The sequence below is a fragment of the Ixodes scapularis genome, unplaced genomic scaffold (genome assembly GCF_016920785.2).
Source record: "Ixodes scapularis isolate PalLabHiFi unplaced genomic scaffold, ASM1692078v2 PGA_scaffold5__190_contigs__length_132052651, whole genome shotgun sequence".
NCBI classification, from domain to species: Eukaryota; Metazoa; Arthropoda; class Arachnida; order Ixodida; family Ixodidae; genus Ixodes; species Ixodes scapularis.
This window is the reverse complement of record NW_024609880.1, coordinates 1,710,403-1,721,949: the sequence shown is the minus strand read 5'-3', so window position 1 is coordinate 1,721,949 and position 11,547 is coordinate 1,710,403.

Genomic DNA, 11,547 nt, shown 5'->3' with positions numbered 1-11,547 from the left:
GCGGGGGCAGCCGTCTCTGCTGTCTCGGCAAATCTGGTTTCTCGGCGCGTCGGCGGCACCACTCTTCATCAGAGAAGCGCGAAAGCGTAACAGCGTGTACAGCGCGACACGCATGCGTTGTCTCAAAAATAAGTTGCCCTCGCCAATATTTTTTTTTTAATATCGGCGCGTTGTTAAATGTATCTGAGCGGAGTAAAATGTCATTTCAAACGTTTAAAAGATTTAGACCTTTAAATGTTTCAACCTTTTAAACCTTTAAAGCGACAGTCCTACTCTCGCGAGCTGTTCGGAGACCCAAGTCTTTTCTTTTCAAAACATCAAGGCGTCGTTTTCGGCTTACCTTCAGAGGCTATTCCAATTCCGGCGACGTGCAGTATCACTAGCACCACATAGCCACAAACGCAGGCGGAGCAGCGCGGACGTTGTCGTATGTCACCCATCTCCACCTCGTTGGTATCCAGTGCACGTGATGCGGAGAGATCGACAAAAAACAACTCAAACACTTCGCAACAACCAGCACCGATGCACAAGATGAACTGCCGTAGGTTCTAAAAGTGGACACTTTCCGTACAATAAGCCGCACTTCTATCTAAAAGACGCCACACGAAGTTCCAGAGGACGAAAACTGACGGTGAAATAAACGAGCACGAATCAAAATATACACCACGCGACGAAAGTTAAATACGCCGAATCAATCTGGGCTGTGGGATTCTACTACCTCGGAGACCGGCGCCGACGGACGAGGAGGCGGAAACGCGGAGCCAGGACGGGAGGGGCGACATCGGTGGTCGGGCGCACGACAACAAGTGAACGGCGGGACCCACATTATCGGCGTCGACCGGTTCCTCTCTTACGCGAACCCCAGAAAGGGAAAGGAGGCAGTCGCTGCTGTCGATTTTAGACGCCAGGCGGCGCCATCGTACGGACCCCGGGTGCGTTGGCTGGCCCCAGGGCTTTGAGGGCGCTCGTCTAACAAAATAGTCCGGGCCATTGTCCACGCCCGGTGTATAATCCATCCACATCTAGTGCCTAGTTCGCACGTAACACTTCTCATTCCCAGACCTTAATGATTGCTTGCTCTATATTTGAGAATAGAACTTGTATCATACATACATGAATCGTCGTTAATACGTCATTGACAGCATCCCGCATGTCTCGTCACAATAAGCGATCTATAAAAAAATCCTTGTTTAGTGTGCAGTCAACGCAAAATTTTTACTTTTAAACATGTTTTGTCACCGGACGCCGGGAAATACGGCACGTTGAAATGAGCATGAGATCCGAATAGGGGCATGCCTTAAGTGCGCGTTCAAGCACCTCACCGTCTAACGCACGTCGGGTAGCCAGCGAGCTTCTAAGCATTCCTAAAGACACGAATTCGAGCTTGAGCGAGGTGCGTGAGTTTGGTTACGGGCGTGCGTACGGTCAAAACCTGTCTGCAGAATGTCCCCCCCCCCCCCCCCCCCTACACACACACACCAGGGCTGGGCAGAGATACTCAAAAAAGTATTCGAGAATGTGGATACTGAGTACATGTGTTTTAAAGCCCGAACACAAATACTGAGATAGATTTGTTTTTTATGCAACGGGAGATCCCTGAGATACTTCTGCAAAAATGGCAAAAAAGTATTCCGGATTATAGATACAGATACTTATATAAACACATTAGTTCACGAACGGTGCTCCGTGTGAAGAATGTAATTCGTGGCAAATGCGAATGCTAATTTGTGCTTGTGCTTCTCTTTTAGTGCTATTTTATGCACTACCTTACCTCGAACTCTTTATTTATCATTATGCCTAAAAAAAAAAACTAAAAAAAAAAAACATGTCACACACGTTGAACCACATAGTTACAGAACAAAAAAGATTGCGCACCACGACTGACATGCCTGTTTTGCCGAGAGGGCGCATCTCACAATGTCGTCTTATATGCTTCTGAGTCACCCATAGTGTGGGTAAATTGGACAACAGAGCCGTTCCTTTTTTTTCCAATGAACTCCTTTACAGCGTTCGCTCTGCTAAATTGGAAAGACTGGAGAACTTTGTAAAATGAGCTAATTTTGTTATTCTGCAAGTAACCTTCTTTAAACCAGTTTTTTATGTTGAGGACTGAGATGGATCATGTTATACGGCGGGTTAATATTGATTCCGAAGCAACTTGCACCAAAAATATGTTTTTATTCTTTATATTTATCTTTAAAAGGGCAACAAATATAACGAGATACCTAAGTCTGGAAAGTATCGCGATGCAAGCGATACATTATAAATGTTTTTCATTACTGAGGTACAAATACGTTTTTTTCAAATGTAGCTCGATACAGAGATACAGATACTCCAAAGCATCTCTAAGGTACGATAGCGATACATTTGTATCACGATACTGCAGAGCCCTGCGACGCAAACACACACACACAAATAATGCACTGTCTATGTTTTTCTTTTTTTTTTTTTCTATTGCAAAAATAAAGAACGTATCACCGAAAGCTCAGTTCTTGTCAGACCCTTCCCAAATGTAGCGCTAGCGGCCCGAACCTGGTGCCAAAGTTTCAAAAGTTGTCGTTATTTAATTCAAAAGTTATAAGCGATTTTCGGAATTTTTCAATGGGAAAATGACGGTCGATGAAGCCCGCAAATACATGGAGCTGAATGAAGTCAGCTATAAGGAAAGGACCCCAGTTTCCAATTAAACTTTTAAGAAATTCACCTGTAACCTTAAAGACCGACGACCAGACTGGAGGTTCTGCAAAGCAGAAGATTCTCCTCACTATGGGGGAGAAGGAAACAGGCAACGTCAGACAGGGTAGAAGGGGGAGAGGAGGAAGCGGGGAAGAAGTGGAAAGCGCGAACTGGTCGTCGGTCTTCAGCTAAGAAAATCACCTGTAATACCCATGCTACACGGGTACCCTGAGCCGCAGTTCGGTCGCATTCACACTGGCGGCTGAATCGCATTCGCAAAACGGTTGCGAACGTGATTACTTGAAAAAGCAGCACAAATTCACGCGCATTGGATGATGAAAACGAGCGGATCAGCTTCGCGGTTGCGAATCGAAGGCCAGTGTTGCCACACCGTACTCTCGTACAGCTACTTTAGAAGCAGAAAGTGCGCGTGCAAGACTTTGATCGGCACTCAATGTGCTCAAGCGCACGTGCGACCATAGCTTTGGCTGCAAAGCCACTGAACATTGTCCGCAATGTTCAGTGGCTTTGCGTTCCACGTGCGACCATAGCTTTGACTGCAAAGGCACTGAACATTGTCCGCAGTGGCTTTGCGTTCCACCATTCCACTATTTACCTTCTTGGGACACAGAGCGAACAACAGACGTGGACGAAGAAGAAACACACAGGACGAATTCCTGTGTGTTTCTTCTTCCCACCTACTCGCCCAACTATCCATTCCACTATTTACAACTCATCAGCCCAGCGTGCGATATATTCAGCCCAGCACGCGCATATTCGTCGCTTCACAAAGCGAGCAAATCACGTGTTATACGAAGGAAAATGTAACCGGCCAGAAGCCTTTTTTTCAGAAAGGTGTACACTGTGATCACTTTGGCTCAGCGTAAATGTAGATAAATATGCCCAGCAGTTTTGACGAAATAGCCGCAGATTTCTGATCGCATCATGAAATCGTCACCTCCCAGTGCACATTATCTCAAAATATCCTGTTAGCATTATAAAATACAGGACGCCACACATCGTACGCCAATCGGTGGCTACTTAGCATTTGAAGATTAAGTCATGAACATTTTCTCAATTTTAGGGTTAGAACTGTTGTTTGGGGAAGGAGATGTCCCTAAATTACAAGGTGTCTTTTTGTTTTTTCGGTGCCTCCTGTAGTTTTGTAGATATCTTATCTCGAAGCCTTGGTTTGGGGGTCTACGGTGAAACGGAAACCACCGATTCAAGCATGATGGTAACCCTTGTTATCAGCTCCATGGCCACCGTGTGACGCAAAGTTCGTACCGCAGTACGACAAACCGTGCGACTGGCCTAGTCCCAAAAGCAGTTCCGATCAGTCAGGTAGGATCTTATGGCTGTTTTACTGCTTTGCTTTATAGATATAAACATCTGTTGCAAATATAAATACACATTCATAACGTTGATGGCCCAAAAGAGAGTTCGCCACGATAAACGCAGCCTCAGAACGAGCCCACACTTATCCTTTGAGAAGAACTATAATCTTGGTGATGTGAATGCACGTTGCAGAAGCGTTGTGGAAGCTAATCATTAGATCGCGCTGAGCTGAAACGGAGTGTAAACTATGGCTGCCAGTGAATGCCACCTTCGGCACCACGACGCGCTTGAGCGAGGAGATAGTCAAAATTAAAGGAAGATTCATTGGTGGATCCTCAGGGCAGGGCCGTAACCAGGGGGGGGGGGGGGGGGGGGGTTAGAGGGTTCTGACCCCCCCCCCCCCCCCCCCGAAATTGTTTTCTGGGTACGGCCCTGGTCGGTGCACTGGCAGCCAGCCGATTTTAATCTCCACCTCTGCGCACGCGCAGTGGCGCCGGTCGGCTACCGGGTACCAAACCGGGACCGGTTCTCCGGTTTGCTGTGACTCTCCATTATATGCCACCGATGCACATGATTCATAGGCGAAAATAAGACAATAGACACTTTCAAAATGGCCGCCGCTGTCCCCGAAACCCCCCCCCCCCCCCCCCGAAATTTTTTTCTGGGTACGGCCCTGCCTCAGGGAATGCGTCAGCATGACCATTGGGAAACGCCACTCATGTCCTCCTACGGGAAACGCTAACGCTGACCAGTTCAGTTTTCTGCTTTGACTTTCTCTTTTGCTTCCTCTGTTTCTTGCGGGTCCATATCACAAGAGCGAATGACATTTTAGCGAACGGCGACATTTGAGCGAATGGTCGTTTTAGCGAATAACGGGGCCGCGCGTTAACCCATCCGTCGCGCTGCGCTTTACGCCGCTTCGCGGCGACAGTCTGCGGCAACTCATTAGAAAAATATGAACTCACTTGGCCCACCCGAAAACGCCGCTTCGCGGCGTCCGACTATTCGCTAAAGTGTCGTTCGATGAAACGTGGGCGTTCGCTAAAACGTCATTCGATCAAGTGAGTGCCTCCCGTTTCTTGCTGCCTCTCTTTGGCTACGTTACGGGGTCAGTGTTAGCGTTTTCCAAAGGGGGACTTGTGTGGCGTTTCCCAAGAGTCATGCTAACGCATTGATACACCAATGGATCTTCCTTTAATTTTTTCCGGTGAAGCAGGCTCCCCGAGCCTGCTTGGCTCCAGCATCTGTGGCATGCAGACCCGCGACGGCTTGCCGCGCTTTTTGCGCCGAGGAGTGGAAGCAGCTAGGCGCTGCTTCCACTCCTCTGTCTCGTTCGCCTGCAAGTTCAGACTCGCCCTAGCATCCGTGCGCGCATTGACTTCTGCCTCGTGACGTCGCCTCCCTCTCGCCTTTGTCCTAGTCACCTCCTCTCTAAGCAGCGTGCTTCCCTTTCCGCTGTTTTGTCCACAGACGGACGGCGAAAGCTTTCGCTGTCATGTAGGTACAAATGCTAACGCATTAATAACCTCCGTATGCGATCGCCGAGGCGCACTCACAAACTACGACCGCCAAAAGACATAGCAAGCAAAAATAGTCCACTGGGACGGCTGAAAACGCAGCAGAAAAACACGGCGAAAGAAGTGGCTGTACGAACACGTAACCTTCTTGAGTAAAAAAATGACATAAGAACACAAGGTTGCTTGACACACAACCGACCCGCTGAATTACCGCTGAGAAGCTGATGATAGTGTTGTTAATATTGGTTTTAGAGTAGATCGCAGTTTCCCATTAGTGCAATATTTTGGCAGTGCTCGTATTCAGTCTCCGTAAATCGGTATCAGTCATTTATTTTGGTTCAACTTTTGACCAAAGTTACCTCTTTTTAATGAGAATGAAAGACAATTGCAGGTCACCACAACATATTCTTGTCACCATACATTTAAATATCTTAGGTTATATTACGGTCCCCGGAATGGTGTGTTTAGCGTCCTATCCCACCCGTGCACCAAAAGCACGCTCCCGAAGTAGCAGGAAATGACGTCACGGAAGCCTGCGTGCAGTGTTGTCGGATGTCACGATCCTGACGGTGGGGGCTAGAAGTCCTGGCAAAACGTAAGAGAGAACTTGGTTGTCGCTGTCGTCGCGGAGTCCCAACTTTTCGCTACTGGAGCTTCCGTGAACTGCCAAGCTGGAGAGCTATCTGCAGCAGAACAGGCGCCTGCCGCAAACACCACCGCTGCTGGGACACCGCCAACACCGGCGACAACGGGGCACTTTTATGACGTCATATATCAAAAATTGAGGGACCACCTTTTAGGACGAGGCATACACAGCAGTCGGAGACGCTTTCCCGACACCATATGGTGACAGCATTTCTACCGCTACGGAGGTTAGCGGTCACTCATGATCCAGGAAGTCATTTTGCCCCAAATCAAATCGAGCGAACTCTAGCTGTAATGTTAGCCGGGATTAAAATTCAGCCCACGTAATCACGAAAGCTCTCGGCAGCGGTACGCTTCTATCCACGAGCAATGCGCCAACGCGTGTGGCCGAGACCGCCACCCATTTGCTGCGCTGCGTAATTTCTGCCACGCACAGCGTCCCGAATGTGCGCGGCAGAGTCGCCGTGACGCCGGACGCAATAAACAACGACACGCTCACAGTTGTGTACGAGTTGATATTAATAGGGACAAGATTCGGCCGGCACGACGGCTGCCATTGGTCTCCGGTACGTGTCAGGGCGCACGCCTCCACATTGTAAGCGCTAATCAGTGTAATGACGCCGAAGGTCTTCAGCCAGCTCGGAACAAACGGCCACTGCCCACCCTCCGACCTTCTACCTTCCTCTTTACCACTCTCTCCAGCGTTTCTCCCTCCCTCTTTCAACGCTTGGATCTCGTTCGTACGCGCACTGGATTTCGAGCCTGCTTGGAATGCGTTCGCTCGAGGCTCCGACACCAGCTGATAAAAAACAAGGCCCAGTCGTGACGTCATATGTCGGAGGCCTGCGCGAAGCACAGATTGGTCGCCAGTGTTACATCAGCATTAAGCTGAAACTCGAATTAAATTACCGGAGTGCCAGGCGAACGACTCTCATCTTACCTTGGTACGTCGCCGACACATTCACAAGCCATTGACTGGGGCTTTTTTTTTTTTTTTTTAAGAGATGAAACTTGGTGGTGAGAGGAGGCAGAAAGTGCCAATTGACGACACTCGCCGACATGTATAATGTTCAATAGACTACTTCCATAAAGCCCTGCATGCAACACGGCGCGCGTTGCACTCTGGGAACTAGTTGGCCAGGGAGGAGGGTGGCATGGTTTCGGTTTCGATCGACACGTCGACAAGAGATGGTTTTCTGGTCCCGAGAGCGTCATTTGTGGTCTCTAAACTAACCTAAATGGCCAGGCCTCGAAGCTTTAGCACAAGTATAGCTTGTCTTAACGCATGCTTGTTGTATTTTTGTACTTGAGCCTCCCTCTTAGCGTTCCAATCGAGGTATGTCGACGAGCCAGTGCTGGGAATCTCGACGCTGCGAAGCTCGGGGATCTTGCTTGTATACGAGTCAACAAGCTGTAGCAACCAATAAGTATGCATACATCGAGCTCGCGCCTTTACATTAGTGTTGTTGATCAGGAAGTTTGTTTGCTTCGTGCGTCCATAGACGAAATATTACTTTTTGCAATTACTGTATTTCTTAATATGCCTGAGTATGCGAGGTAAAACTCGGAGGCGCCATTGAAAAGCTCAATTTTGACACACTTCTTATCTCTTATCTGTACTGACCCGCAGCACTGCACGAAGTGAAGTCCCCACCCGCTTGCATTCCATTAATATTCAACATCGCGTATGCACATAAAGTTATCCTGCAATCATATAGGCTAATTCGCACATACAGACCGTTTTGAAAAAAACAAAAGTCGAGCACTTGTGTGAAGAATGTCGCACCGTTCCCCAAAAGTGCGCCGGACGGGCATGAACCCCTATGCGCACCGCATTGGGGTTCATGCCCGTCCGGCGCACGGTGCGACATTCTTTAGACAAGTGCTCGAACGAAGTCAAAGCGCGTTTGACGGTTGCTAATAGCCATAATATTTGTTTTGTGTTTGTTTTTTTTCCCGCCTGAGTATGCCGAGATAATTTCAGACACACCGTTCAGGCGCAGATCTTGGGAGTCAGTAAAAGCTCGTCCAAAAAGGCTTAGCGAGGAGTAGGGGACGCTTGTTAGGGCCTCCGTCGTAGCTAGCCCATCTCAGCGTTTGCGAGAAATTAATCTTCTACCAGCATAAAATTCGAGTGGGAGATATATGATGACACGAGGAAGACATCATAGTAACTTTTGTGCAGTAGTGAGGTCGAATTTATTGCGTTTCCTTAAAAGTTCATGCGTAAACGCTGGGCTCAACTTTGATACCCTGTGAGGATGCGGCTTTCTTTTCGCCCAATGAAGTAACAAGAAACGGACGTTTGGCAAACAAAATACGTATAAGGCTCCTGATGAACAAATTTCAGTTCTAGTTCAGTGGTACTAGACGGGATTATTGAAATTGAGCTCAAACATGCACTCGTAGGATGAGGTGACTAAGCCACGTCTTACTACGTTCGCATACGCACGCACAATATCCGGTGTTTCGGGAACCAAGGGAAGTACCCCGGTCTTCGTTTTGTGTCGCTCGAGAATGAGTCTATAGGGTGTTTTCACTGACGTAATTTCGTCCACCATTTTGTTGTTGCGATCTCTCTGGCGTGTGCCAAACTCGAGCATTTCAAGGATTTACATGCCTTCTGAAATGTGTAGAGCACCGCTGACATCATTTCAACCGGTTACGATGTAATCCTTCAATGTAGTAAATTTGTTTGAAAAAGCAAACTAACAACAAAATGGCGGATTGACGTCATGTGCAAACAACCTATTGTACGTTCGGGAAAAGTCAGATAATCGAAAACGCAAGCAGCGCGTTCGGTCGCGGAATGGTAGCATGAGGGGAAGCTGCTCAGTCGAAACCGAAACTGAGTGGCCAACTAGTTCCCAGAGTGCACTGCGTGGTATTTCGTCGCGATGGGGCGCGTCGGTTTTGGAAGTAGTCCATTGCGACTACGGCTCAGCGAGAATAACGTCCCGACATCAGAATGTCCAGAGTCATACGCAATTTCCATAAATACGGCGTTAATATGAGATCGGAATGGGCATGAGGCTTAGAGTTAAGAAAGCGAACAACTTTACCATGAAGGGCGTTCGCAATTTAATGGCGGCTGTCTCCCGAGCAGATCGGGTGCACGCGCGCATGCGTTGCAGCGCGGTGAGGGGAATAGCGGGCGGAGAGGTTGAGCAAAGCACGTAGACGCTTGCAGACGACCAACGCTGTTACAAAACACTTGACTAGGAGAACACATTATAGTCCGCTAAGTCACATTAGACAGCGCACCTACAGCGCCAAGTCCTTCCCTAGCTGTGTGGACAGCCCGCGTCGGAGAGAAAGCATGCGCATCGCTCCGTCCACGCTGTCGCGCTTTCGTGCCGAGCCGAAGGAGAGGGCAGCCGCCGACTCGCCGAAATACCGGATTCGCAAATGCAGTAGAGACGGCTGCCTCCGCTGCCTCAACGCGGTGTTTCCACGACGATAGATGGCGGCATGCCACCCCTCCCTTAGCTAAAAAGAGTAAAGTCAGCGCATCCAGCTGTTCTAGCTACGCAAAAGCTGTCGGCGCTAAGGCCATTGGATATTCGCCGAGTAAAATGTATTTTTAGTGAAGTATTGGCTTGCAACTCCCACTCGCGCCTCGAATCGCAAACGCGGTGACTTCAATCGAGCAGTTGGGATCATTCTAAAATCTAGGCACACAGTATAGTAATGGCCAACAATGACACACAACTGCGATATATTTGCACCAAAATGATGAGCGCCATTGCGAAACGCCCGCCAAGATTCGAAGCGCGCACTTCGGGTAGGGGTAACCGGTAAAAATTGTGTTTGTACGTGATGTCGCAAGATCTGAAAGAAGCAGTTAATCTTATCTGGGTTGAGGCCACCTGAAATTCACGATTATAATGACTTTGTCTAAATGGCAAACTAATTTTCTTGTCGGTAAACTGAAAACGCGCACTGACAGTGAGGCTCAAGAACGGCGGCAGTGCTTGAAGTGAACTGAGCACTAAACAAACAACAACAAAAAGCAACGATGCCAGCAGTCTCCCCGTCTTATATTACGCATGTCTACAATTATTTATACTCGCCCGCATTGTGAGTACTTTTAAAGAAGCCCAGCATACAAAATTGTGACAAAGCATGTAGTTTCTCTCGTCGAGTCGCAGGCGAACAGTCTGCTCGCAGAAAACATCTACTTTGTTTAACATCCTTCCTTACGTTTGGCAGTCACCAAGAATATGAGTGTGTACATCTCAGTGGGCGGGATGGATCAGCGCAACAAATAACTAGTTCTTAATCTAGCGTTGCGCACCACTAAAAAAAAGTATACATCTAATATCGAAATTTATACTGCTGCATTCCTAAAATTGTATTCCAAGTGCAATTTATGTCTTATAAGAGATTGAAAAAATCACAATTTATAGCATATTACCTTAAAAAAAAAAAAGGTTGAACAATTCAACTAGCTTCTAACAATCAAAATGAGCAAGTATAAAAACAAAAAGGATATCGAGCACGAGTGATTAGATGCAACAGTTTCACCATCGGGCAGCGCTCCCCAGACAGGCACACTTCAGAGAAAGAAACGACACCGCCTTTGGTAATTTTCTAGCTTCAGTCGGTCTTAACAGCACTGATCGCCGTTGTATGTACTTTGCTTTTACTTCCCCCCCCCCCCCCCCCCTTTTCTTTTTTCTTCCTTCTTCTCACCGTAAATTGAGCAGCCTGCAGATCAAATACTTCCTGGTCCGCGCGACACGCTCAAATACACTCTTCCACGCAGAACAAAAAAAAAAAAAAAAAATTAGCAAAGATAAATAACGCGACATCCGCGAACAAGTGATTTGACTTGTAAAGTATTCCTCCTCGTTTCGAGATGCCTAAGTGTACAAATCAAAAAGTGCCACGCGGCTTGCATATCAATGCGACGGGGCGCTGTTGACGCGTGTCTCTGGGATTTCATTTTGTTTCTTCTGTTGTGATAGAAATCACGTTTTTCTTTCTCTTGAATTCATTTTTTTTCTTCTGTTTCCACTTTGACGTGCGTTCCTTCCAGAGAATCATTTGGACGGCGAACTAGCAAGTAAAAAAAAAAGCTTGTTTCGTGGATAACTAACGCACTGTCTGCGTGTCATTTCGCGCATTACCTCCCTTGAGTATGCTGATACTGTGACGATAACTAGTGCACATTAATAATTTTTATGTGTGCGAGTAACAAAGCCTCCATGAGATGGAGGTATCATTGTTCTCGCTCGATTTTCGATGAACCGGGTTAAAAACAACACGAGTGATGAGAAATCTTCAAACATGCACAGAATGTAGATACACGCTCTAGCTACTTCTCCGCATAATCACCGCACATATTTTAGGCAGTCATTATGACACG